General features: G+C 38.3%; 1 protein-coding gene across 4 annotated transcripts in view; it reads right to left on the reverse strand.

Annotated features, from left to right (window-relative positions):
• The window catches only part of DCX (doublecortin), a 389,065-nt gene that overhangs the window by 276,870 nt on the left and 85,581 nt on the right, over nucleotides 1-26,614 (reverse strand). For 3 of the 4 annotated variants that reach the window (XR_009692016.1, XR_009692018.1, XR_009692017.1), the window contains exon 3: nucleotides 14,125-14,196. The gene's annotated coding sequence lies outside the window, so the exon portion shown is untranslated. Of the gene's footprint in view, nucleotides 1-992; nucleotides 1,035-14,124; nucleotides 14,197-26,614 lie in introns of those variants that run through there. The other variant, XR_009692019.1, reaches the window with a different exon arrangement.

The following is a 26,614-nucleotide window of genomic DNA, read 5'->3' on the forward strand; positions in this document are numbered from 1 at the left end:
CAGTGGGTTTTGTCATACATTGATATGAATCGGCCATGGATTTACATGTATTCCCAATCCCGAACCCCCCTCCCACCTCCCTCTCCACCCGATTCCTCTGGGTCTTCCCAGTGCACCAGGCCCGAGCACTTGTCTCGTGCATCCCACCTGGGCTGGTGATCTGTTTCATCATAGATAGTATACATGCTGTTCTTTTGAAATATCCCACCCTCACATTCTCCCACAAAGTTCTAAAGTCTGTTCTGTATTTCTGTGTCTCTTTTTCTGTTCTGCATATAGGGTTATCGTTATCACCTTTCTAAATTCCATATACATGTGTCAGTATGCTGTAATGTTCTTTATCTTTCTGGCTTACTTCACTCTGTATAATGGGCTCCAGCTTCATCCATCTCATTAGGACTGGTTCAAATGAATTCTTTTTCATGGCTGAGTAATATTCCATGGTGTATATGTACCACAGCTTCCTTATCCATTCATCTGCTGATGGGCATCTAGGTTGCTTCCATGTCCTGGCTATTATAAACAGTGCTGCGATGAACATTGGGGTGCACGTGTCTCTTTCAGATCTGGTTTCCTCAGTGTGTATGCCCAGAAGTGGGATTGCTGGGTCATATGGCAGTTCTATTTCCAGTTTTTTAAGAAATCTCCACACTGTTTTCCATAGCGGCTGTACTAGTTTGCATTCCCACCAACAGTGTAAGAGGGTTCCCTTTTCTCCACACCCTCTCCAGCATTTATTGCTTGTAGACTTTTGGATAGCAGCCATCCTGACTGGCGTGTAATGGTACCTCACTGTGGTTTTGATTTGCATTTCTCTAATAATGAGTGATGTTGAGCATCTTTTCATGTGTTTGTTAGCCATCTGTATGTCTTCTTTGGAGAAATGTCTGTTTAGTTCTTTGGCCCATTTTTTGATTGGGTCATTTATTTTTCTGGAATTGAGCTGCAGGAGTTGCTTGTATATTTTTGAGATTAATCCTTTGTCTGTTTCTTCATTTGCTATTATTTTCTCCCAATCTGAGGAGTATATCTACCTAAAGAAACAAAGGACCTATACATAGAAAACTATAAAACACTGATGAAAGAAATCAAAGAGGACACAAACAGATGGAGAAACATACCGTGTTCATGGATTGGAAGAATTAATATTGTCAAAATGGCTATTCTACCCAAAGCAGTCTATAGATTCAATGCAATCCCTATCAAGCTACCAACGGTATTTTTCACAGAACTAGACCAAAGAATTTCACAATTTGTATGGAAATACAAAAAACCTCGAATAGCCAAAGTAATCTTGAGAAAGAAGAATGGAGCTGGAGGAATCAACCTGCCTGACTTCAGACTCTACTACAAAGCCACAGTCATCAAGACAGTATGGTACTGGCACAAAGACAGAAATATAGATCAATGGAACAAAATAGAAAGCCCAGAGATAAATCCACGAACCTATGGACACCTTATCTTTGACAAAGGAGGCAAGGATATACAATGGAAAAAAGACAACCTCTTTAACAAGTGGTGCTGGGAAAACTGGTCAACCACTTGTAAAAGAATGAAACTAGAACACTTTCTAACACCATACACAAAAATAAACTCAAAATGGATTAAAGATCTAAATGTAAGACCAGAAACTATAAAACTCCTAGAGGAGAACATAGGCAAAACACTCTCTGACATAAATCAAAGCAAGATCCTCTATGACCCACCTCCCAGAATATTGGAAATAAAAGCAAAACTAAACAAATGGGACCTAATGAAACTTAAAAGCTTTTGCACTACAAAGGAAACTATAAGTAAGGTGAAAAGACAGCCCTCAGATTGGGAGAAAATAATAGCAACTTCATCCTTCTTTATGACTCCCATATGCCTCACAGATAACTCCCTTGTTTTACTGCCTCTATGAAATCTCAAACTCCCTTCATTTTCTTTGAGATATTCATCATTAATGAACACTTGCCCTATTGGAATAGTCTGAGTAAAATAATTTCTTTAATTGTCTGGTGTATTTTGTCTTTCATTGCTTACATCTGGAACTCCTTTCCTATCTGTACCCTACTTACCCACCCACCACACACATACATACTCTAATAAGAAAGAATTTTGTTCTATAAGCCAAATAGGTCAGCTAAGCCTTCCATCAGAACATTTGCTTTTGAGTGAAACTTCCACGCAAGATGCATATTAAAGTCCTCAAAAAGTTGGAACACTGATTTTTCCAAGCTTATCATAACAGAGTATAAGACTTTTTTGCCCTTGGAGCTTCCCTGGTGGCTCAGGTGGTAAAGAATCTGCCTGCAATGCAGGAGACCCAGGTTAAATCCCTGGGTTAGGAAGATCCCCTGGAGAACAAAATGGCAACCCACTCCAGTATTCTTGTCTGGAGGGTCCCATGGACAGAGGAGCCTGGCAGGCTACAGTCCATGGGGTCACAAAGAGTCAGACACGACTGAGCAACTTTCACTCACTAACAAATGTATGTGCAGGGTAATTCAGTTTAAGATGTCTATTCATTTTAACATGCCATGCAGTAGCAAAGTTGTGCATTTAAGACTTATAGTCTTCATCTTATAGATATTCAAACCTAACACATATGAAGGCCCAAATTGGTTTAAGTCAGATTACACCAAAGATATGATAATAAATGGAATTTAATTGTTCAAAATTCACTATTATTAATTTAATGTACAAACATCTATTAATTCCTTTCTTATTTTCATTTTATTGTCTTCTTTCTATGAGGCTATCTACAGCTACATAGCTTTCTGCCTACTTTAACATGAGTTTACTTTTCCACTACCTTTATCATTACAATTTTACTATTCCAGGATAATCTTCCCAGAAATATGAAAGTTGCAAATAAACTTATTTTAAATTCCAGGAACTTCCTGAAAGAATCATTAAGAGAGTCCTGAAGATCCATTGGTGGACTACTGGGTCTATAGATCTTAAACTATTGTATCATAATCTTTACCCAATCATATCCAAGCCCCTTGAGACATGGTCCACTGGAGAATAGAATGGCAACCCACTTCAGTATTATTGCCTTGAGAACTGCATGAACAGTATGAAAAGGCAAAAAGATAGGATACCGAAAGATGAACTCCCCAGGTTGGTAGGTGCCAAATATGCTACTGGAGAAGAGTAGAGAAATAACTGCAGAAAGAATGAAGAGGCTGAGCTAAAGTAAAAACAACCCCCAGTTGTGGATGTGTCTGGTGATGGAAGTAAAGCCTGATGCTATAAAGAACAATGTTGAATAGGGACCTGGAATGTTAGGTCCATTAAACAAGGTAAATTGGAAGTGGTCAAACAGGAGATGGCAAGAGTGACCATTGACATTTTAGGAATTAGTGAACTAAAATGGACTGAAAAGGATGAATTTAGCTCAGATGACCATTTTATCTATTACTGTGGGCAAGAATCCCTTAGAAGAAATGGAGGAGTCATCATAGTCAACAAAAGAGCCTGAAATGCAGGACTTGGGTACAATCTCAAAAATGACAGAATGATCTCTGCTCATTTGAAAGGCAAACCATTCAAAATCACAGTAATCGAAGTCCCCCAACCAGTAATGCCGAAGAAGCTGCAGTTGAATGGTTCTATAAAGACATACAAGACCTTCTAGAACTAACACCAAAAAAGATGTCCTTTTCATTATAGGTGACTGGAATGCAAAACTAAGAAGTCAAGAGATACCTGGAGTAACAGGCACATTTGGCCTTGGAGTACAAAATGAAGCAGGGCAAAGGCTAACAGAGTTTTGCCAAGAGGGTGCACTGATCAGAGCAAACAACCTCTTCTAACAACACAAGAGATGACTCTACACATGGACATCACCAGATGGTCAATACCGAAATCAGAATGATTATATTCTTTGCAGTCAAAGTTGGAGAAGCTCTATGCAGTCAGCAAAAATAAGACCAAGAGTTGACTGTGGCTCAGATCATGAACTCCTTATTGCAAAATTCACACTTAAATTGAAGAAAGTAGGGAAAACCACTAGACCAGTCACGTATGGCCTAAATCAATTCCATTACAATTATACAGTGGAAGGATACATAGATTTGTATAAATAGATTTGTATAAATCTACAAATAGATTCAAAGGATTAGATCTGATAGACAGAGTGCCTGAGGAACTATGGACAGAGGTTCATAACATCGTGATCTAAACCATCCCCAAGAAGAAGAAATGCAAAAAGGCAAAATGGTTGTCTGAGGAGGCTTTACAAATAACTGAGAAAAGAAGACAAGCAAAAAGCAAAGGATAAAATGAATGATATATCCATCTGAATGCAAAGTTCTAAAGAATAGCAAGGAGAGATTAAAAAAAAGCCTTCCTCAGTGATCAATGCAAAGAAATAGAGGAAAACAATAGCATGGGAAAGACTAGAGATCTCTTCAAGAAAATTAGAGATACCATGGAAACATTTCATGCAAAGTTGGGCACAATAAAGAATAGAAATGGCATGGACCTAACAGAAGCAGAAGAGATTAAGAAGTGGCAAGAATACACGGAAAAACTATAGAAAAAAGATCTTAATGACCCAGATAACCACAATGGTGTGTTCACTCACGTACAGCCAGACATACTGGAGTGTGAAGTCAAGTGGGCCTTAGGAAGCATTACTACGAACAAAGCTAGTGGAGGTGATGGAATTCCAGTTAGCTATTTCAAATCCTAAAAGATGATGCTGTGAAAGTGCTACACTCAATATGCCAGCTAATTTGGAAAACTCAGCAGTGTCCATAGGACTAGAAAAGGTCAGTCTTCATTCCAACCTCAAAGAAAGGCAATGCCAAAGAATATTCAAACTACTGCACAATGGCACTCATCTCACATGCTAGCAAAGTAATGCTCAAAATTCTCCAAGCCAGGCTTCAAAAATATGTATACCACGAATTTCCAGATGTTCAAGCTGGATTTAGAAAAGGCAAAGGAGCCAGAGATCAAATTGGCAACATCCATTGGATCATAGACAAAGAAAGAGAATTCCAGAAAAACATCTGCTTCTGCTTCATTGACTATGCTGAAGCCCTTGACTGTGGATCACAACAAACTGAGGAAAATTCTGCAAGAGATGGGAATACCAGACCACCTTATGTGCCTCCTGTAAATCTGTATGCAGGTCGAGAAGCAGCAGTTAGAAATGGACATGAAACAGTGGACTGTTTCCAAGTTGAGAAAGGAGTATGTCAAGGCTGTATATTGTCACCATGCTTATTTAACTTATATGCAGAGTACATCATGAGAAATGCTGGACTGGAGGAAGCACAAGCTGGAATTAAGATTGCCGGGAGAAATATCAATAAACTCAGACATGCAGATGACACCACCCTTATGGCAGAAAGCAAAGAAGAACTAAAGAGCTGTTTGATGAAAGTGAAAGAGGAGAGTGAAAAAGTTGGCTTAAAACTCAACATTCAGAAAACTAAGATCACAGCATTAAGTCCCATCACTTCATGGCAAATAGATGGGGAAACAATGGAAACAGTAACAGACTTTATTTTCTTGGGCTCCAAAATCACAGATGGTGATTGACTATGCCAAAATTGCAGATGGTGAATGCAGCCATGAAATTAACAGACGCTTGCTCCTTGGAAGAAAAGTTATTACCAACCCAGACAGCATATGATAAGGCAGAGACATTACTTTTCCAACAAAGGTCTGTCTAGTCAAAGTGATGGTTTTTCCAGTAGTCATGTATGAATGTGTTGGACCATAAAGAAAGCTGAGCACCAAAACATTCATGCTTTTCAACTGTGGTGTTGGAGAAGACTCTTGAGAGTCTTGACACTCTTGACAGCAAGGAGATCAAACCAGTCAATTCTATAGAAACCAGTCCTGAATATTCACTGGAAGGACTGATGCTGAAGCTGAAACTCCAATACTTTGGCCACCTGATGCGAAGAGCTTACTCATTGGAAAACACCCTGATGCTGGGAAAGATTGAAGACAGGAGAAGGGGACAATAGAGGATGAGAGGTTGGACAGCATCACTGACTCAATGCACATGAGTTTGAGCAAGCTCTGGGAGTTGGTGATGGACAGGGAAGCCTGGCGTGCTGCAGTCCATGGGGTCGCAAAGAGTCAGACACAACTGAGCGACTTAACTGAACTGATCCAAGTCCCTCAAGCAGTTTGAAAAACCCACTTTAACCAGACTAAAATCTCATAAATATCCTGAGTTCACCCTTTCTACTTATGCTCTATAGATGATACTATGTCTCTGTTGAGGTAACATTCCCCCTTACTGTGGTGAGAATAAGCACAGCTTTGGTAGGAGCTAAGAAGGTGGAGGAAAAGGACAGTTAGACCACTTTCTCCCCCACAAATTCATCAAAAGATTATTTGAATGCTGAGCAAATCCCACAAAACAACTTTTGATCACTAGCAGAGGATATCAGGCACCCAGAAAAGCAGCCCATTGTCTTCGAAAGGAGTGCTGTATGGATGGAGAAGTCTTGAGGCTACTGGAAGAATAAGACTGAAATCCAGAGGCAAGAGGCTTAAGCCCAAAACCTGAGAAGACGGGAGAACTCCTGACTACAGGGAACATTAATTAATAAGAGATCAAAAAAATTAATAAGAGATCATCCAAAAGCCTCCATCAGTTCAGTTCACTTCAGTCACTCAGTCATGTCCGTCTCTTTGCAACCCCATGAATCACAGCACGCCAGGCCTCCCTATCCATCACCAACTCCCGGAGTTTACTCAAACTCATGTCCATCGAGTTGGTGATGCCACCCAGCCATCTCATCCTCTGTCATCCCGTTCTCCTCCTGCCCCCAATCCCTCCCAGCATCAGGGTCTTTTCCAATGAGTCAACTCTTTCCATGAGGTAGCCAAAGTGTTGGAGTTTCAGCTTCAGCATCATTCCTTCCAATGAACACCCAGGACTGATCTCCTTTAGGATGGACTGGTTGGATTTCCTTGCAGTCCAAGGGACTCTCAAGAGTCTTCTCCAACACCATAGTTCAAAAGCATCAATTTTTCAGCGCTCAGCTTTCTTCACAGTCCAACTCTCACATCCATACGTGACCACTGGAAAAACCATAGCCTTGACCAGATGGACCTTTGTTGGCAAAGTAATGTCTCTGCTTTTTAATATGCTATCTAGGTTGGTCATAACTTTCCTTCCAAGGAGTGTCTTTCAATTTCATGGCTGCAGTCACCATCTGCAGTGATTTTGGAGCCCTCTAAATAAAGTCTGACACTATTTCCACTGTCTCCCCATCGATTTCCCAAGAGGTGATGGGACCAGATGTCATGATCTTAGTTTTCTGAATGTTGAGCTTTAAGCCAACTTTTTCCACTCTCGTCTTTCACTTTCATCAAGAGGCTGTTTAGTTCCTCTTCACTTTCTGCCATAAGGGTGGTGTCGTCTGCATATCTGAGGTTATTGATATTTCTCCTGGCAATCTTAATTCCAGCCTGTGCTTCCTCCAGCCTAGAGTTTCTCATGATGTACTCTGCATATAAGTTAAATAAGCAGGGTGATAATATACAGTCTTGACGTACTCCTTTTCCTATTTGCAGCCAGACTGTTGTTCCATGTCCAGTTCTAACTGTTGCTTTCTGACCTGCATACTTTCTCAAGAGGCAAGTCAGGTGGTCTGGTATTCCCATCTCTTTCAGAATTTTCCACAGTTTATTGTGATCCACACAGTTGAAGGCTTTGGCATAGTCAATAAAGCAGAAATAGATGTTTTTCTGGAACTCTCTTGATTTTTCAATGATCCAGCCTCCATAACTACACTGAAACCAACCACCACCCAAGAGCGAATAAGTTCCAGAGCAAGACATACCACGCAAATTCACCAGCCACGCAGGAATATAGCTCTGAGCGTCAATATACAGGCTGCCCAAATTCATACCAAACCTATAGACCCATCTCAAAACTCACTATTGGACACTCCATAGCACTCCAGAGAGAAGAAATCCAGCTCCACCCACCAGAACACCGATGCAAGCTTCCCTAACCAGGAAACCCTGACAAGTCGATCGTCCAACCCCATCCTCTGGGAGAAACCTCCACAATAAAAAGGAATCACAGACTACCAGAATACAGAAAGGCCACCCAAAGCACAGCAAACTAAACAAGATGAAAAGGCAGAGAAATACCCAGCAGGTAAAGGAACATGAAAAATGCCCACCAAGTCAAACAAAAGAGGAGGAGATAGGGAATCTACCTGAAAAAGAATTTAGAATAATGATAATAAAAATGATCCAAAATCTTGAAAACAAAATGGAGTCACAGATAAATAGCCTGGAGACAGGGATTGAGAAGATGCAAGAAATGTTTAAAAAGGACCTAGAAGAAATAAAAAAGTCAATTAAAAAATGAATAATGCAATAAATGAGATCAAAAACACTCTGGAGGGAACCAACAGTAGGATAACGGAGGCAGAAGATTGGATAAGTGAGGTAGAAGATAAAATGGTGGAAATAAATGAAGCAAAGAGGAAAAAAGAAGCAAAAGAACTGAGGAAAACCTCAGGGACCACTGGGACAATGTGAAATGCCCCAACATTCGAACCATACGAGTCCCAGAAGACGAAGACCAAAAGAAAGGCCATGAGAAAATACTTGAGAGATAATAGTTGAAAACTTCCCTAAAATGGGGAAGGAAATAGTCACACAAGTCCAAGAAACCCAGAGAGTCCCAAACAGGATAAACCCAAGGCGAAACACCCCAAGACACATATTAATCAAATTAACAAAAATCGAACACAAGGAACAAATATTAAAAGCAGCAAGGGAGAAACAACATATAACACACAAGGGGATTCCCATAAGGATAACAGCTGATCTTTCAATAGAAACTCTTCAGGCCAGAAGGGAATGGCAGGACATACTTAAAGTAATGAAAGAGAATAACCTACAACCCAGATTACTGTACCCAGCAAAGATCTCATTCAGATATGAAGGAGAATTCAAAAGCTTTACAGACAAGCAAAAGCTGAGAGAGTTCAGCACCACCAAACCAGCTCTTCAACAAATGCTAAAGGATCTTCTCTAGACAGGAAACACAGAAAGGTTGTATGAACGCGAACCCAAAACAACAAAGCAAATGGCAACAGGACCATGCTTATCAATAACTACCTTAAATGTAAATGGGTTGAATGTCCCAACCAAAAGACAAAGACTGGCTGAATGGATACAAAAAAAGACCCCTATATATGCTGTCTTCAAGAGACCCACCTCAAAACAAGGGACACATACAGACTGAAAGTGAAGGGCTGGAAAAAAATATTTCACGCAAATGGAGACCAAAAGAAAGCAGGAGTCGCAATACTCATATCAGATAAAATAGACTTGAAAATAAAGGATGTGAAAAGAGACAAAGAAGGACACTACATAATGATCAAAGGATCAATCCAAGAAGAAGATATAACAATTATAAATATATATGCACCCAACATATAGAGACATTTTAGACATAGAGTAGATATATGTGTGCAGAACATAAATCAGAAGGGACAAAAGAACCAGGTAGGCACTAAATATTCGTGAGGCACACAGGGCACCTAATATCCATGACAACTATGCATCAGGCCCCTGAGGGGTTCACTAAATATTCATGGTACACTAAACATACGAGGCATGCAGTATTCTTGAGGACCTAAATCAGCCACCCACAAGTGTCATGTATTCTGGACCCATGTATACTCTGGCCAGAAAATGAAAAATTAAAATCCCTAGCTGCTCATTGGGTTATAGCAAGCTTCAGGTTGCTTGTACAACTCTCCTATAAAGTATGTGTGTATAATTGGCTTCAGGCTTCTTTCATCCACAAAGCCCCTTTGCTCAAACTTCATCTCTGGTTCTCCTAACCACACTATCAGTAGAGAAGGCTAATGCGGACAAGAGAAACAGGATATGTGAAGATTGCATAACCCTGGTGTGGTTCAGCCTGCTGGCATCATATCCTGAGTACATTAATATACTGCAGTGTATTAATATATAATTTATATTAATATAATTAGTATATCTCTCTTCCTTAGTTTCTTACTGTAAATATTGAATTGATTTAATAAATCATGTTATTTGAATAATCTGAGACTTATCTGAGTTTCTAGGAGCTCACTCATTATTTCTCTCATACTTTAGATTTTTATTTTTAATGGCCTTATTGAAATATAATTCAGTATCATATAATTCATACCTATTTAAAATGTAAAATTCAATGTTTATTGGTATATTATACTAAACTTAAAAAATATATATATATATAAAATTTGCCATTCTAATTTTACAATGTAATATTAATTATTGATATGTTCACATGTTATCTAACTATCACTATTTTCAAAACTTTTTAATAACACAAAAAAGAATATTTATAAACATTAAGCAATAACTCCCCATTCCTCCTTTAACCAGTCAGGATAACCTTTAATCTACTTTGTTTCTATGAATGTGCCTGATCTAGATATTTCATGTAAGTGGTAGCACACAACATTTGTCCTTTTGTATTTGACTTTCACTTAGTATGTTTCCAAGGTCCATCCATGTTGTAGCATGTATCAGAACTTCGTTTCTTTTTATGATCAAATAATGCTCCATTGTATGTATATACCATCTTTTGTTTATTCATCCATCTGTTGATGGACATTTGGATTGTTTAAACCTTTTGGTTATTGTAAATAATGCAGCAGTGAACACTGGAGTACAACTATCTGTTTGAGTCCCTCCTTTCAATTCCTTTGAGTATGTATCTAGGAGTGAAATTACTGAAATACATGGTAATTATATGTGAAACTGTTAGAGGCTCCACCACCAAACTATTTTCCATAGCACTTGTGCCATTTTACATTCCTACTAGTAAAGTGCTAGGGTTCCAATTTCTCAACATTCTGGCCAAAACTTATTTTCATTAAAAAAATTATAGGCAAAAAAAATTATAGGCATCCTATAAGATGTGTAGTTGCAACTCACTGCAGTTTTGATTTGCATTTCTCTAATGCCTCCCTTTAGTTTTGTCTAAACTTATTCCCTTGAACAGATTTGGAAAACACTTTCTGTAAAGGGACAGACAATAAGTATCTTAGGCTTCACAGGCTATATAGTCTGTTTTACAACAATTAAACTTCTGCTGTTGTAGTATGAAAGCAGCCATAGGTAATTACAATCAGACTTTATTTATAGAAACAACTGCTGGGCTAGATGTAACCCATGTGCCACAGTTTCCAGACTCCTAATCTAGAGCTATAGTCACTGTGGCTGAATTTGCTCCACATGCAAAAACATGAATATGAAGGAATTGCATTTTTCTCTTTATTGAAATATATTCAAAGGCTAGTTACTAAGTACCCACTATGTCTGTGGCTTCCGGATATAGTCAGTACTCTGTGGTGCTAGCGGTAAAGAAACTGCCTGCCGATGCAGGAGAGGTAATAGAAACGGGTTCTGTCTCTAGGTTGGGAAGAGCCCCTGGAGGAGGAAATGGCTACCTACTCCTGTATTCTTGCCTGGAGAATCCCAAGGACAGAGCAGCCTGGCGGTTTACAGTCCATAAGGTCGCACAGAGTCGGACACAACTGAAGCAACTTAGCACTCACATGTATGCACGCACCCACTATATCCAGCATGTGCTAGGTGCTGGGTATACAGTAGAGAACAAAATGCAGTTCTTGCTCTCAAGGAGCACTTTGGAAAGTTCTGAGACCCTTTGAGTGAGATGACCTTTTATTATTTTTGTGATGCAATAGAACACTTAGCTCTGCTATAGAGATATTATGGCTTCATTGCAACAGGGAACAACAACAACAAAAGGACCCCACAATTAAAGGTTTAGATTCTCCTGGGAAAAGTCTTGACTCAATTCATTTGCTCATTTGTTTTACTTCTTTAAAAGTCACGCTAATTATTTAAGAGAAGAAGAGAGGCTCTAAACTCATCTAATTTTCTTGACTACTTTTACACATAAATTTTAAATTTCATGTGTTAATAATAAGTATATTTTAGGATGTGAAGCTGATAATCTCTTAGAAATTCCTCTATGTTTAATCCTTTCTGTTATCCCTCTCACACTCAATGATGTCACTGAGGTGAATAAGAACTGACTCTACAAAAGAAAATTGAAAGGGTGAAAAGGACAAAGATCAAGTCAAATATGAATAGAGATAATAATATTTTAAATCTTATAATTAATTTAACATGTACAGTCCACAAAAAGATGTGGGCAGCAATAGAATCTCCCTGGTTTAAATCAAGAGAATTTGGGGATTAGAAATGACATTTAATAGAATTATTATTATAAGCATATCTTATTATTAAGATGAATGAAATTCAAATTTTATTTGAGTTTCTGAACACATACTGAGCAATTACAAGAATGTTTAAATAAATAAATCATCAAAAGTCTTCTACTCACGTTAATCCCCTTTAATTAGGCAAGAGCTTAGTAGAAAAGATTAGTCATTACAGAGCTATCAGTATTTGAAAACTAAATTCAATTTGACAAATGAAAGAGATTAAATTCAAGGCAAAGCACAGGGCAAGGATCTAGCAATCAGAAGATCTATTTGTGCACCTAATTCCTTGAGTAAACCTGGGCAAAATACTTTAAACCCTAAGCTCTAGATTGATGGGTGGATAGAGGGATGGATAGGTAGAGGAATGTGTGATAAAGCAAGTTAAATAAAATGCTAATTATAGAATATAGATGATGAGAATATGGATGTTAACTGTAAAATTCTTTCATCTTTTCTGTATGTATGAAAATTTTAGTAATAAACTATTGCAAATAAGAAAACTCCTCAGTTCCTTATAATTAGTGACAAGAGGGTCATAGTCTCACTTTGACTATAAAAGACAGTTGTGTGTGTGTGTGTGTGTGTGTGTGTTTTACCTGACATGCTAACCAACTTTTAGTACCTGCACTACATTTCTCACATATTCCATTATTTTATCTCCAATTTTAGGTGTTGGACTGGAAGGGATAGTTAAGATGGTATGGTATTCCTTCATTATCTTCATTTATGCCCACTCCACTGCAATTAGAAGAGCAGCCACAAGAACAATCAGAAGCTCCATGTCACAAATTTTTATGAAATGATTCCAAGGTTATAGCTGTCAGTCCATCCCACCAGAACAATAGCAGAGTTCACAACCTGTGTGGAATACGGATGAACCATATTTCTTAGGAGAGAGGGGATAATGGAGAAACAAAAGTTTCCTAAAACAAATACTCCTTAGTATTTTGTTGACAACTTATCCAATTTTATGTTTGTATCATCAAGGGAAAATGGGGTCTTTTCTCAAAAGGGAAATTCTATTATTAATTCTTAATCACTAAAGGAATTAATATTCAGGGCCCTACTAGGAAGCACGCTGGTTAGAAAGGTAGAAAACAATTTTAGTGTGAGTTAGGTGAAGAGGGCAAACCATGAGATGTAGCTGGGTATGAGAGCTGCTCTGTGAGGCAGAGACTTCTCGGCTATTTCTGTTCACTACTATTTCCCTAGGTCCTAGAACAGAGCCTAGGATGCAGTTATTGTTGTTGTTTAGTGGCTCAGTGGTGTCTGACTCTTTGTGACCCCTTGGACTGTAGCCTGCCAAGCTCCTCTGTCCATGGGATTTTCCAGGCAAGAATACTGGAATGAGTTGCCATTTTCTTCTACAGGGGATCTTCCAGACTGAGGGACTGAACCTGCATCTTCTGCATTGCAGGTGGATTCTTTACCACTAGCCACTTGGAAAGCCCTAGCACACAGTAGGTACTCATTAAATACTGAATAAAGGAATTCTCCCCAGTTGACTAGATTGTAAGCCCATTTACAGCATGTACCAGAGCATGCCACTGATTATATTAAAAAGAACCAGGCAGTCTAGCCCAAAACTAAAACACCATAATTTAAAATTAGAATACCAGTAGGATGCAGCATTTCTCATCATTCTTGTAGTATGACTCTTTCTCTATCTCTCTCTCAGCTTGTTCATTCAGAAACTTTAACGACTTAACACTTTGCATGAGATGAGTTATGTATTTTGAAAAAGAAGAAAGGGAACTTTTACTTTCAGATACTAAGAAGACTAACATTTCCTAGTTGTAATTTTAAGACATTTAGGCAGTCATGTGTATATTACAGTTAACTGTTTTCTGTAGAATTTGCCTACCTTTATGTTGCTGTGACTTTTGGATGACTAGAAGAGCTCTTATGAATCAGGAAGTATCAATGATTGCTATTCCTGAAAAACAAAAAAAGAACCAATAAATTTGTAAATTTTCACTGCCTGTTTGAGATAGAGCTGGGAATCACCTATTCCTTCAGTCATTCAACAGGTACTTAATGAGTGGCTATAATGCTTCAAAAGAATTGATGCTTTTGAACTGTGGCGTTGGAGAAGACTCTTGGGAGTCCCTTGGACTACAAGGAGATTAAACTAGTCCATTCTAAAGGAAATTGGTCCTGAATATTCATTGGAAGGACTGATTCTGAAGCTGAAACTCCAATACTTTGGCCACCTGATGTGAAGAACTGACTCATTTGAAAAGGCCCTGATGCTGGGAAAGATTGAAGACAGGAGGAGAAGGGGACGACAGAGGATGAGATGGTTGGATGGCATCACCGAATCAATGGACATGAGTTTGAGCAAGTTCTGGGAGTTGGTGATGGACAGGGAAGCCTGGTCTGCTGCAGTCCATGGGGTTGCAAAGAGTCAGACAAAACTGAGCTACTGAACTAAACTGATAATGCTTCAGGCACTGAGCTAGGCCTTAAGGATACAAAAACAGTGACAGTGGATCCATCTCCTACAGGAGCTCACAGCCTAGTCAGAGAGGGAGAGATAAGGATATCAATCAACAGAGTGCAGTGTAATAGAAAAGTACTACAAAAAAAGCAATAGAGAAATGGGGGAACTTGACCAGTTTTCTAGTGTAATTGACTAAACAACATTAACTAATAACAGAATCATTTTAAACAATAATAAAATCATTTTCATATCAGAAAAGTTTTGAAAAACTATGAGGCAACTATAGTATTTCACTTAAAAAAGAAACTAATTTTATATTACTATCTTGTTAGTGTGTTGGTGCACATGGTCTTTAAAAACAAAACATGAAAAACGTGAAAAGTGAATTGTTATACAGGAGTACAAGCTTTAATAAATGGCATAATTCTTAAACAATTTTGAGATAGAATTCACATATCATAAAGTTCACCTTTTAAAGTGCATATTTCAGATATTTGGCCCAATTTTTGATTGGGTCATTTATTTTTCTGGAATTGAGCTGCAGGAATTGCTTGTATCTTTTTGAGATTAATCCTTTGTCTGTTTCTCCATTTGCTATTATTTTCTCCCAATCTGAGGGCTGTCTTTTTACCTTGCTTATAGTTTCCTTTGTTGTGCAAAAGCTTTTAAGTTTCATCAGGTTCCATTTGTTTAGTTTTGCTTTTATTTCCAATATTCTGGGAGGTGGGTCATAGAGGATCTTGCTGTGATTTATGTTGGAGAGTGTTTTGCCTATGTTCTCCTCTAGGAATTTTATAGTTTCTGGTCTTACATTTAGATCTTTAATCCATTTTGAGTTTATTTTTGTGTATGGTGTTAGAAGGTGTTCTAGTTTCATTCTTTTACAAGTGGTTGACCAGTTTTCCCAGCACCACTTGTTAAACAGGTTGTCTTTTTTCCATTGTATATCCTTGCCTCCTTTGTCGAAGATAAGGTGTCCATAGTTTCATGGATTTATCTCTGGGCTTTCTATTCTGTTCCATTGATCTATATTTCTGTCTTTGTGCCAGTACCACACTGTCTTGATGACTCTGGCTTTGTAGTAGAGCCTGAAATCAGGCAGGTTGATTCCTCCAGTTTCATTCTTCTTTCTCAAGATTGCTTTGGCTATTCGAGGTTTTTTGTATTTCCATACAAATTGTGAAATTATTTGTGCTAGTTCTGAGAAGAATACTGTTGGTAGCTTGATAGGGACTCCATTGAATCTATAGATTGCTTTGGGTAGTATACTCATTTTCACAGTACTGATTCTTCCAATCCATGAACACAGTATATTTCTCCATCTATTTGTGTCCTCTTTGATTTCTTTCATCAGTGTTTTATAGTTTTTTATGTATAGGTCTTTTGTTTCTTTAGGTAGATATACTCCTAAGTATTTTATTCTTTTCGTTGCAATGGTGAATGGTATTGTTTCCTTAATTTCTCTTTCTGTTTTCTCATTGTTAGTGTATAGGAATGCAAGGGATTTCTGTGTGTTAATTTTATATCCTGCAACTTTACTATATTCATTGATTAGCTCTAGTAATTTTCTCGTAGAGTCTTTAGGGTTTTCTATGTAGAGGATCATGTCATCTGCAAACAGTGAGAGTTTCACTTCTTCTTTTCCTATCTGGATTCCTTTTATTTTTTTTCTGGTCGGATTGCATTGGCCAGAACTTCCAACACTATGTTGAATAGTAGTGGTGAGAGTGGACACCCTTGTCTTGTTCCTGATTTTAGGGGAAATGCTTTCAATTTTTCACCATTGAGGATAATGTTTGCAGTGGGGTTGTCATATATAGCTTTTATTATGATGAGGTATGTTCCTTCTATTCCTGCTTTCTGGAGAATTTTTATCATATGTGGATGTTGAATTTTGTCAAAGGCTTTCTCTGCATCTATTGAGATAATCATATGGTTTTTATCTTTCAATTTGTTAATGTGGTGTATTACATTGATTGATTTGTGGATATTAAAGAATCCTTGCATTCCAGACATTTCTCCAAAGAAGACATACAAATGGCTAACAAACACATGAAAAGATGCTCAACATCACTCATTATCAGAGAAATGCACATCAAAACCACAATGAGGTACCATCTCACGCCAGTCAGAATGGCTGCTATCCAGAAGTCTACAAGCAATAAATGCTGGAGAGGGTGTGGAGAAAAGGGAACCCTCTTACACTGTTGGTGGGAATGCAAACTAGTACAGCCACTATGGAGAACAGTGTGGAGATTCCTTAAAAAACTGGAAATAGAACTGCCATATGACCCAGCAATCCCACTCCTGGGCATACACACCGAGGAAACCATGTCAGAAAGAGACACGTGTACCCCAATGTTCATTGCAGCACTGTTTATAATAGCCAGGACATGGAAGCAACCTAGATGCCCATCAGCGGATGAATGGATAAGGAAGCCTTGGTACATATACACAATGGAATATTACTCAGCCATTAAAAAGAATGCATTTGAATCAGTTCTAATGAGGTGGATGAAACTGGAGCCTATTATACAGAGTGAAGTAAGCCAGAAAGATAAATACCAATACAGTATACTAATGCATATACATAGAATTTAAAAAGATAGTAACGATAACCCTATATGCAAAACAGAAAAAGAGACAAATATGCTGAACAGACTTTTAGACTCTATGGGAGAAGGCGAGGGTGGGATGTTCTGAGAGAACAGCATTGAAACAAGTATACTATCAAGGGTGAAACAGATCACCAACCAAGGTTGGATGCATGAGACAAGTGCTCAGGGCTGGTGCACTGGGAAGACCCAGAGGGATGGGATGGAAAGGGAGGCGGGAGGGGGAATTGGGATGGGGAACACATGTAAATCCATGGCTGATTCATGTCAATGTATGGCAAAAACCACTACAATATTGTAAAGTAATTAGCCTCCAACTAATAAAAATAGATGGAAAAAAAGTGCATATTTCAGTGTTTTTTGGTATATTCAATGAATTCATAGCCATTATCACTATGTAATTCCAAAATAATTTTAACTACCCTGAAAGAAACCCCATTTTCATTAGCAGTCACTCCCCATTTCTCTTTAAAAACTCCTCCCAGCCCTAAGCAACTACTAATCTACTTTGCCTACTCAGGACATTTCATATCAATAAAATCATATATATGGTATTTTGTGTCTGGCTTCCTTCATTTGGCACAATGTTTTCAAGATCTATCCATGTCTAGAATGTATCAGTAGTTTATTCATTTTCATGGCTAAATAAAATTCATATGTACACACACATATATATATATAATGGTAAGCATCTTAGTGGTTGTTTATTGGTCATTTGTATGTCTTCTATAGAGAAATGTCTATTTAGATCCTTTTCCGGTTTTTAACTGGATTATTGTTCTTTTATTATAGAATTGTAAGAGTTCCTTATGTATTCTAAGTACCTTATTATATATGAAATTTTGAAATGTTTTCTCCCATTCTGTGGGTTGTCTTTTCTCTTTCTTGATGGTATCATCCATAGCACAGAAGTTTTAAATTTTGGTATAGTCTAATTTATCTTTTCCTTTTGTTTTGTCACTTGTGCCTTTTTGGTGTCATATCTAAGAAATCACTGTTTTAATCCAAATTAACAGCACAATTTTTAAACAACAGGTCAAATATAACCAAGTAGTCAAAACAATGGTATCTTCACAACTACCTATGGTTGTTGGCTGCCTTACTATCATTAGATCATATTTATTTAACACTTTTATCTTTTTCAAAGTACTTTTTACCTGGAGACTCAGCCTAGCATTTAATTCAACAAACTATCACAGAGGCTAATATCAGGCACTCTCATCCCCAGGATTCAAGGATGATTAAAACAGTATCCCTGAGAAAGACACTGAATACTTACCTATAGTATATTGTGTATAAGTATTATGAAGAGGCAATATACATGATGCTATCAGAACACTGATGAAGTAATTCTACTTGGCGTCATGTTGGGAGTCAGAGAAAGTTTGCAAAAAGAGTTTAGCCAACTCAATAAATATTTATTGAGTATCTATTCTATGGTAGATATTGTGCTAGGTTCCAGAATGTAGCAGTGAACAATTCTGATATGGTTGTAGCTTTCAAGGAGCTGACAGTCTAGAGCAGATGTGGCCTGTGAATGTTCTGTAAACTAAGAATGATTTTTACAGTTTTAAAGAGTTACAGCACAAAGAAGGATATACAACAGCAAGAAAAATAAAACAGATATGCCCAGATGGTCTAAAATATTTACTATCTGGTCATTTATAACAAAATTTTCCTGTCCCTTGGTCTTGAGCAGTGGATCTCAAATTTGGCTACATATTGGAGTCACTTGGGAAGCTTTTAAAAAAAATTACACAGATACATGAGTCCCAAACTGAGATTCTTACTTAACTAGTCTGTTGAATGGTCAGAGCCACAGAAATTTTTAAAAGCTTCCCAGTTGATTCTAACATAGAGGTAATGTTGAGAAAAATTGTTCTAGAGTAATGCTGTCAACTAGAGTTTTCTGCAATGATCAAGATGTTCTACAGAGTCAGTCCTCCCTATTCATGGATACAGAAACTTTGGGTAAGGAGGATTGATAGTAAGTACTATGCCATTTTATAAAAGGGACTTGAGTATCCACAGATTTTGGTATCCATGGGGGTCCTGGAATCAATCTCTTGCAAATACAAGCCACGGCTGTACTATCCTGTCCAACATTGTAGCCACCGGTGACATGGATACTGAAATCGGGATACAGTTGTTGACCTAGGAAGTGAATTTTTAATTTTATTTAATATTAATCAATTTGAATCTAAAATAGCCACATGTGGCTATTGACCACTATATTGGCTATGGCAGTCCTAGAAGGAAGGCTGATATGAAACAAAGATAAAACGATAACCTGGGAGAAGTTATATGTTCTGTTCCAATTGTTTTACATATGACAACTTCTTTAATCCCCACAACCCCCTGGGCCAAGTATGATTATCTTCTCCATTATCCAAATTAACAAACTAGGAAATAGAGAGGTTTAACTGAGAGTTTAAATAATTTGCTCAAGGTCTAATAGTTACTAAGTGGTAGAATTAACATTAGAACTCAGGTTATTTGGTTCTAAAACCCATGCTCTTAATAATTCACAAAACCCATCATTAGCAAAATAATATGTGCACAAACATAGGAATCTGGAATGTTAGGTCCATGAATGAAGGCAAATTGGAAGTGGTCAAACAGGAAATGATGAGTGAACATCGACATTCTAGGAATCAGCAAACTAAGACGGACTGGAATGGGTGAATTTAACTCAGATGACCATTATATCTACTACTGTGGGCAGGAATACCATAGAAGAGATGGAGCAGCCATTATAGTCAACAGAAGAGTCCAAAATGCAGTGCTTGGATGCAATCTCAAAAATGACAGAAAGATCTCTGTTCATTTCCAAGGCAAACCATTCAATATCACGGTAATCCAAGTCTATGTCCTGACCAGTAATGCTGAAGAAGCTGAAGTTGAAAAGTTCTATGAAGACTTACATGACCTTCTAGAACTAACACCCAAAAAAGATGTCCTTTTCATTATAGGGGACTGGAATGCAAAAATAGGAAGTCAAGAAACACCTGTAGTAACAGGCAAATTTGGCCTTAGAGTACAGAATGAAGCAGGGCAAAGGCTAATAGAGTTCTGCCAAGAGAATGCACTGGTCATAGCAAACACCATCTTCCAACAACACAAGACAAGACTCTACGCATGGACATCACCAAATGGTCAACACCAAAATCAGACTGATTATATTCTTTGCAGCCAAAGATGGAGAAGCTCTATATGGTCAGCAAAAACAAGATCAGGAGCTGACTGTGGCTCAGATCTTGAACAACTTATTGCCAAATTCAGACTGAAATTGAAGAAAGTGAAGAAAACCACTAGACCATTCAGGAATGACCTAAATCAAATCCCTTATGACCATACAGTGGAAGTGAGAAATAGATTTAAGGGACTAGATCTGATAGAGTGCCTGATGAACTATGGACGGAGGTTTGTGACATTGTACAGGAAACAGGGATCAAGAGTATCCCCAAGACAAAGAAATGCAACAAAAGCAAAATGGCTGCCTGAGGAGGCCTTACAAATAGCTGTGAAAAGAAGGGAAGTAAAAACCAAAGGAGAAAGGAAAGCTATACCCATTTGAATGCAGAGTTTCAAAGAATAGCAAGGAGAGATAAGAAAGCCTTCCTTAGCGATCAATGCAAAGAAATAGAGGAAAACAGTAGAATGGGAAAGACTAGAGATCACTTCAAGAAAATTAGAGATACCAAGGAAATTTTTCATGCAAAGATGGACTCAATCAAGGACAGAAATGGTAGGGACCTAACAGAAGCAGAAGATATTAAGAAGAGGTGGCAAGAATACACAGAAGAACTGTACAAAAAAGATCTTCATGACCTAGATAATCACGATGGTGTGATCACTCACCTAGAGCCAGACATCCTGGAATGTGAAGTCAAATGGGCCTTAGGAAGCATCACTACGAACAAAAGTAGTGGAGGTGATAGAATTCCAGTTGAGCTATTTCAAATCCTGAAAGATGATGCTGTGAAAGTGCTGCACTCAATATGCCAGCTAATTTGGAAAACTAAGCAGTGGCCACAGGACTAGAAAAGGTCAGTTTTCATTCCAATCCCAAAGAAAGGCAATGCCAAAAAATGCTCAAACTACTGCACAATTGCACTCATCTCACAACAGCACATGCTAGTAAAGTAATGCTCAAAATTCTCCAAGCCAGGCTTCAGCAATACGTGAACCACGAACTTCCAGATGTTCAAGCTGGTTTTAGAAAAGGCAGAGGAACCAGAGATCAAATTGCCAACATCTGCTGGATCATCGAAAAAGCAAGAGGGTTCCAGAAAATCATCTATTTCTGCTTTATTGACTAGGCCAAAGCCCTTGACTGTGTGGATCACAATAAACTCTGGAAAATTCTGAAAGAAGTGGAAATACCAGACCACCTGACTTGCCTCTTCAGAAACCTGTATGCAGGTCAGGAAACAACCGTTAGAACTGGACATGGAACAACAGACTGCTTCCAAATAGGAAAAGGAGTACGTCAAGACTGTATATTGTCACCCTGCTTGTTTAACTTATATGCAGAGTACAACATGAGAAACACTGGGCTGGAGTAAGCACAAGCTGGAATCAAGACTGCCGGGAGAAACATCAATAACCTCAGATATGCAGATGACACCACTCTTACGGCAGAAAGTGAAGAAGAACTAAAGAGCCTCTTGATGAAAGTGAGAGATGAGAATGAAAAAGTTGACTTAAAGCTCAACATTCAGAAAACCAAGATCATGGCATCTGGTCTGATCAATTCATGGCAAATAGATGGGGAAACAATGGAAACAGTGGCTGTCTTTATTTTTCTGGGCTCCAAAATCACTGCAGATGGGGAGTGCAGCCATGAAATCAAAAGACACTTGCTCCTTGGAAAAAAAGCAGTGACAAACCTAGACAGCATGTTAACAAACAGAGACATCATTTTGCTGACAAAGGTCCCTCTAGTCAAAGCTATGGTTTTTCCAGTAGTTATATATGGATGTGAGAGCTGGACCATAAAGAAAGCTGAGCACCAAAGAATTGATGCTTTTGAACTGTGATGTTGGAGAAGACTCTAGGCAGTCCCTTGGACTGCAAGGAGATTCAACCAGTCCATCCTAAAGGAAATCAGTCCTGAATATTCATTGGAAGGACTGAGGCTGAAGCTGAAGCTCCAATACTTTGGCCACCTGATATGAAGAACTGACTCATTTGAAAAGACCCTGATCCTGGGAAAGATTGAGGGCAGGAGGAGAAGGGGACGACAGAGGATGAGATGGTTGGATGGCATCATCGACTCAATGGACATGGGTTTGGGTGGACTCTGGGAGTTGGTAATGGACAAGGAGGTCTGGCGTGCTGCAGTTCATGGGGTCACAAAGAGTCGGACATGACTGAGCGACTGAACTGATACTGATGTGCACAAAGCATAACTTTCACAGCTGGAGGTAGCATGTCTAAGACCTACAGTGGACATTGTTAAATTTATCCACAGGCTTTGACATAATGAAAGGGAAACTAAACAGAGGTAGCTTTTTCAAATTACTCTAATTTATTATGGAATTACTCAACAAAAGACTTTTGAATATAAATTCTAATCTAAATCAATCTTCCAATTAAAATACACTACAATTAGGCATATATTTTAGTGGTAGAGGAAGAAGAGTACAGTATCTTAGCCTTTACAGGCGTGCCTGCAATGGTCCATTAGTTGCTTTGCTGGTATGGATGTGCTCTCCTTTTCCAGTGGTTAATTAGGTTATCAGCTTGGACAGGCATTTTATAAAGGCTTTTTCAAAGAAAATTCAAGTGTCTGCAGACAGACTATTATCAAAAGGCAAGAAATAAATACTAGAGAGTATGTGAAGAAAAAAATCAGGAAAGAAGAAATCTACCCTTCTAGATTCTTCTGGCTGCTCTAGGAATTAAGTTTATATGGGACAGGGGAAAAGTTTAGTAACAAGAATACATGGGAGAGACACAGGAAAACAGTAGTATTTACCAGAGGGAAAGGGGGAGGGCAAAATAAATAAAGGGTGTCAACTGTATGGTGATGGATGGAAACTAAACTTTTGGTGTTGAGCATGCTATAGTGTACACAGAATTTGAAATATAATGTATTGAAATATAATGAAATATAATGTAAAATGTATACCTGAAATTTACATAATGTTACCTCAAAAAAAAAAAAAAAAGGCTGAAACTGAGAAGGACCCTGTGAGGCTCCTGGGTATGGAAGCCTTTCTAGGTTCCCTGTTCCTTGTAGGGAACAGACTCTAGCTTCCATGACCTTCACTGAGTCCCAAAGGGTAGATTCAAACAGCTGCTAAACAGGGAAGGGAGAGGATGCAGACAAAAGGGAGGATCATCCAAGAAACAATACTGCAGCCTTGGGGAAGGGTCTTGGTTCCACCTCACAGGGAACACACAGTATCTTTGAGCTCTGTACAGAAGTAAAACCCAACAAATGCAAGATGTCAGTATTCTCATTCCAGAGAAGAACATTTGAGGCCAGATTAAAAGGAACCAAGAGAGCTCATCAAGCAATTACCAAAGACCAGATTAAAGGAGATTAAATTGATCTGAGATTAAAGGAGGGCAGGTCCTGCACACACCCTAATCTTATCAGTAACCCCACCCTTGGACTGCAGCAGCCAGGCTTCCCTGTCCATCACCAACTCCCAGAGCTTGCCCAAACTCAAGTTCATCAAGTTGGTGATGTCATCCCACCATCTCATCCTCTGTCATCCCCTTCTCCTCCTACCTTCAATCAGGGTCATCATCAGGGTCTTTTCAAATGAGTAAGCTCTTCACATCAGGTGGCCAAAGTATTGGAGTTTCAGCTTCAACATCAGTCCTTCCAATGAATATTCAGGACTGATTACCTTTAGGATTGACTGGTTGGATCTCCTTGCAGTCCAAGGGACTCTCAAGAGTCTTCTCTAACACCACACTTCAAAAGCATCAATTCTTCAACGCTCAGCTTTCTTTATGGTCCAACTCTCACATCTGGACATGACGACTGGCAAAACCATAGCTTTGACTATACAGACCTTTGTTGGCAAAGTAATGTCTCTGCTTTTAATACACTGTCTAGGTTTGTATAGCTTTCCATCCAAGGAGCAGTCACTATGGCTGCAGTCACTATGGCTGCAATTTAATTTCACGGCTGCAATCACTGCAGTGATTTTGGAGCCCAAGAAAATAAAGTCTGTTACTGCTTCAACTTTTTACCCTTCCATTTGCCATGAAGTGATGGGACCAGATGCCACAATCATAGTTTTTTGAGTGTTGAGTTTTAAGCCAGCTTTTTCACCCTTATCAAGAGGCTCTTTAGTTCTTCTTCATTTCTGTCATAAATGTGGTATTATCTGCATATCTGAGGTTGTTGATATTTCTCCCAGCAATCTTGATTCCAGCTTGTGACTTATCCAGCCCGGCATTTCACATGATGTTTTCTCCATATAAGTTAAATAAACTTCTGGCTATAGGTTTTACAAATAGGCAAATTAGGAAACCCTAATATTGATCCTGATTATACATAGTGACCATTTCTAGGATATGGAGGCAGCTCTTAAATGTTGATACTGATCAGATATTATGACCAGATCTGAGACTCAGAATCATAATCATAATACTCTTCTCTTCTCTCTGTCTCTGTATCACACATACACCTTATAATTACCAAGGGACTATAGGGTTGAGAGAAGTAGGTAGTTGATATATATGAAATTAAAAATGTGGTAGTTCCAGCATGCAGGAGGTTTTAGATTGTGAATCATACCCACTATAGTTAAAAAAACAAAACTAGAATAAACCACAGTCCAAAATATGTGTGAAGACCATTGTGTAAACAAGAGTGATTTAGAGACCTTCAAGACCAGCATCAGTGATATAAAAAGCAAGAAGGAGGCTTTGGGAATTTCAACATAATTAATGAAGAGCTGTATTCAGAACATTTTGGATAAATGTGCCTCTGGGGGTCAGTGCTTACATAATGTTTAGTGTGGGTAAAAATTTTGCTGTTGTCTTTTTGCTCAGAACAACTGTAGTCAGCTGCCACACCTAAAAGATAAACTACTGGCACACTCCATCTAGAGCATATTATGATTCTTCCCCATAATTATCAAAGGCAGGGTTTGCTTTGCAAAGCAACATCTATAGATGAGCTGATAAGGAATCTCAAAAACAAAGATAAGGACACAAGCAAAAAACACTAATTAATATTTGAATAACAGTTATCATGTAGGAAAATAAAATTAATAAACAGAAAAGTTAACGTGGAAATAATAGAATAAACAATAGCAAATGAAAAAATATTTTAAAATAACTATAACTAATATTCTCAGAAGAATAAGAAAAGTTATCAAACCCATAAACAAGGAAAATGCTGGCATAAAACAAAACAAATGATAAGTCCTGGAAATTACATAAATAAAAGGGAATAAAAATAAAGAAAGCAATGGATATCTGTAGTAGCATTATGCAACAGCAGAAAAGAAAAAAAAATGTGTGTTAATACATTAAACCAAAAGAGTCTCACAAAAAAGTGCAAAATTAAAAAGAAATAGAAATTTTGATAAAGCAATAATAGACATGGAGATTAGATCCAGAAGTTCAACATCCATGTAGCAGGAATTCTATAAGAACAGAAAGTATAGAGAAGAGCAAGTAAATAAATCGTTAATAGAAGATAATTCCTCCCAAGTGATAAAAGATACTAGTCTTCAGATGGACAGAGAAGTGCTAAACCAGGTAAACAAAGAAGACATATATAAAGTGCATTGGAGTGACATTTCTGAACACAAAGAATTTAAAAAAGGATTTAAAAAAATCCCAAAAGTTTACATAAGGAAGAAAATAGCAAAAACAAAACAAAACAAAATCAACCCCAGTACTTTCAGTTCAGTTCAATTGTTGCAGAAACCAGTACATGAGAAACCACACTTGGAGAGTTGGAGAACTCAGGTTTATTATGCCAGTGGGCCCAGAGGAATTAACACTCCAAGCTCTGAGCCCCAAACAAAGGGATTACAGAGTTTTTATAGACAGACTATAGTGGGCAACACTAGCTGTTAATAGGCTGGTTTAAACTAAGGGGTTTTGCACACGAGGGAACAGCAGTCAAGATGGGGAGGGGGATGTCTGGTCTGGACAGGCATGATTAAGCAGGTTTGCAGGGGCTGGGCGATTGCAAAGCGCAGGACAAGGGTTAGTGAGATAAACTCCAGTTCCTAGTATTGCAAGTCCCCACTTCCTGAGACTACATGACCTACGTGACCTACGTGATCTAGACTTTGCAAGGGGCAAGCTGA

This window comes from Dama dama, chromosome X, assembly GCF_033118175.1.
Source record: "Dama dama isolate Ldn47 chromosome X, ASM3311817v1, whole genome shotgun sequence".
Classification (NCBI taxonomy): Eukaryota; Metazoa; Chordata; class Mammalia; order Artiodactyla; family Cervidae; genus Dama; species Dama dama.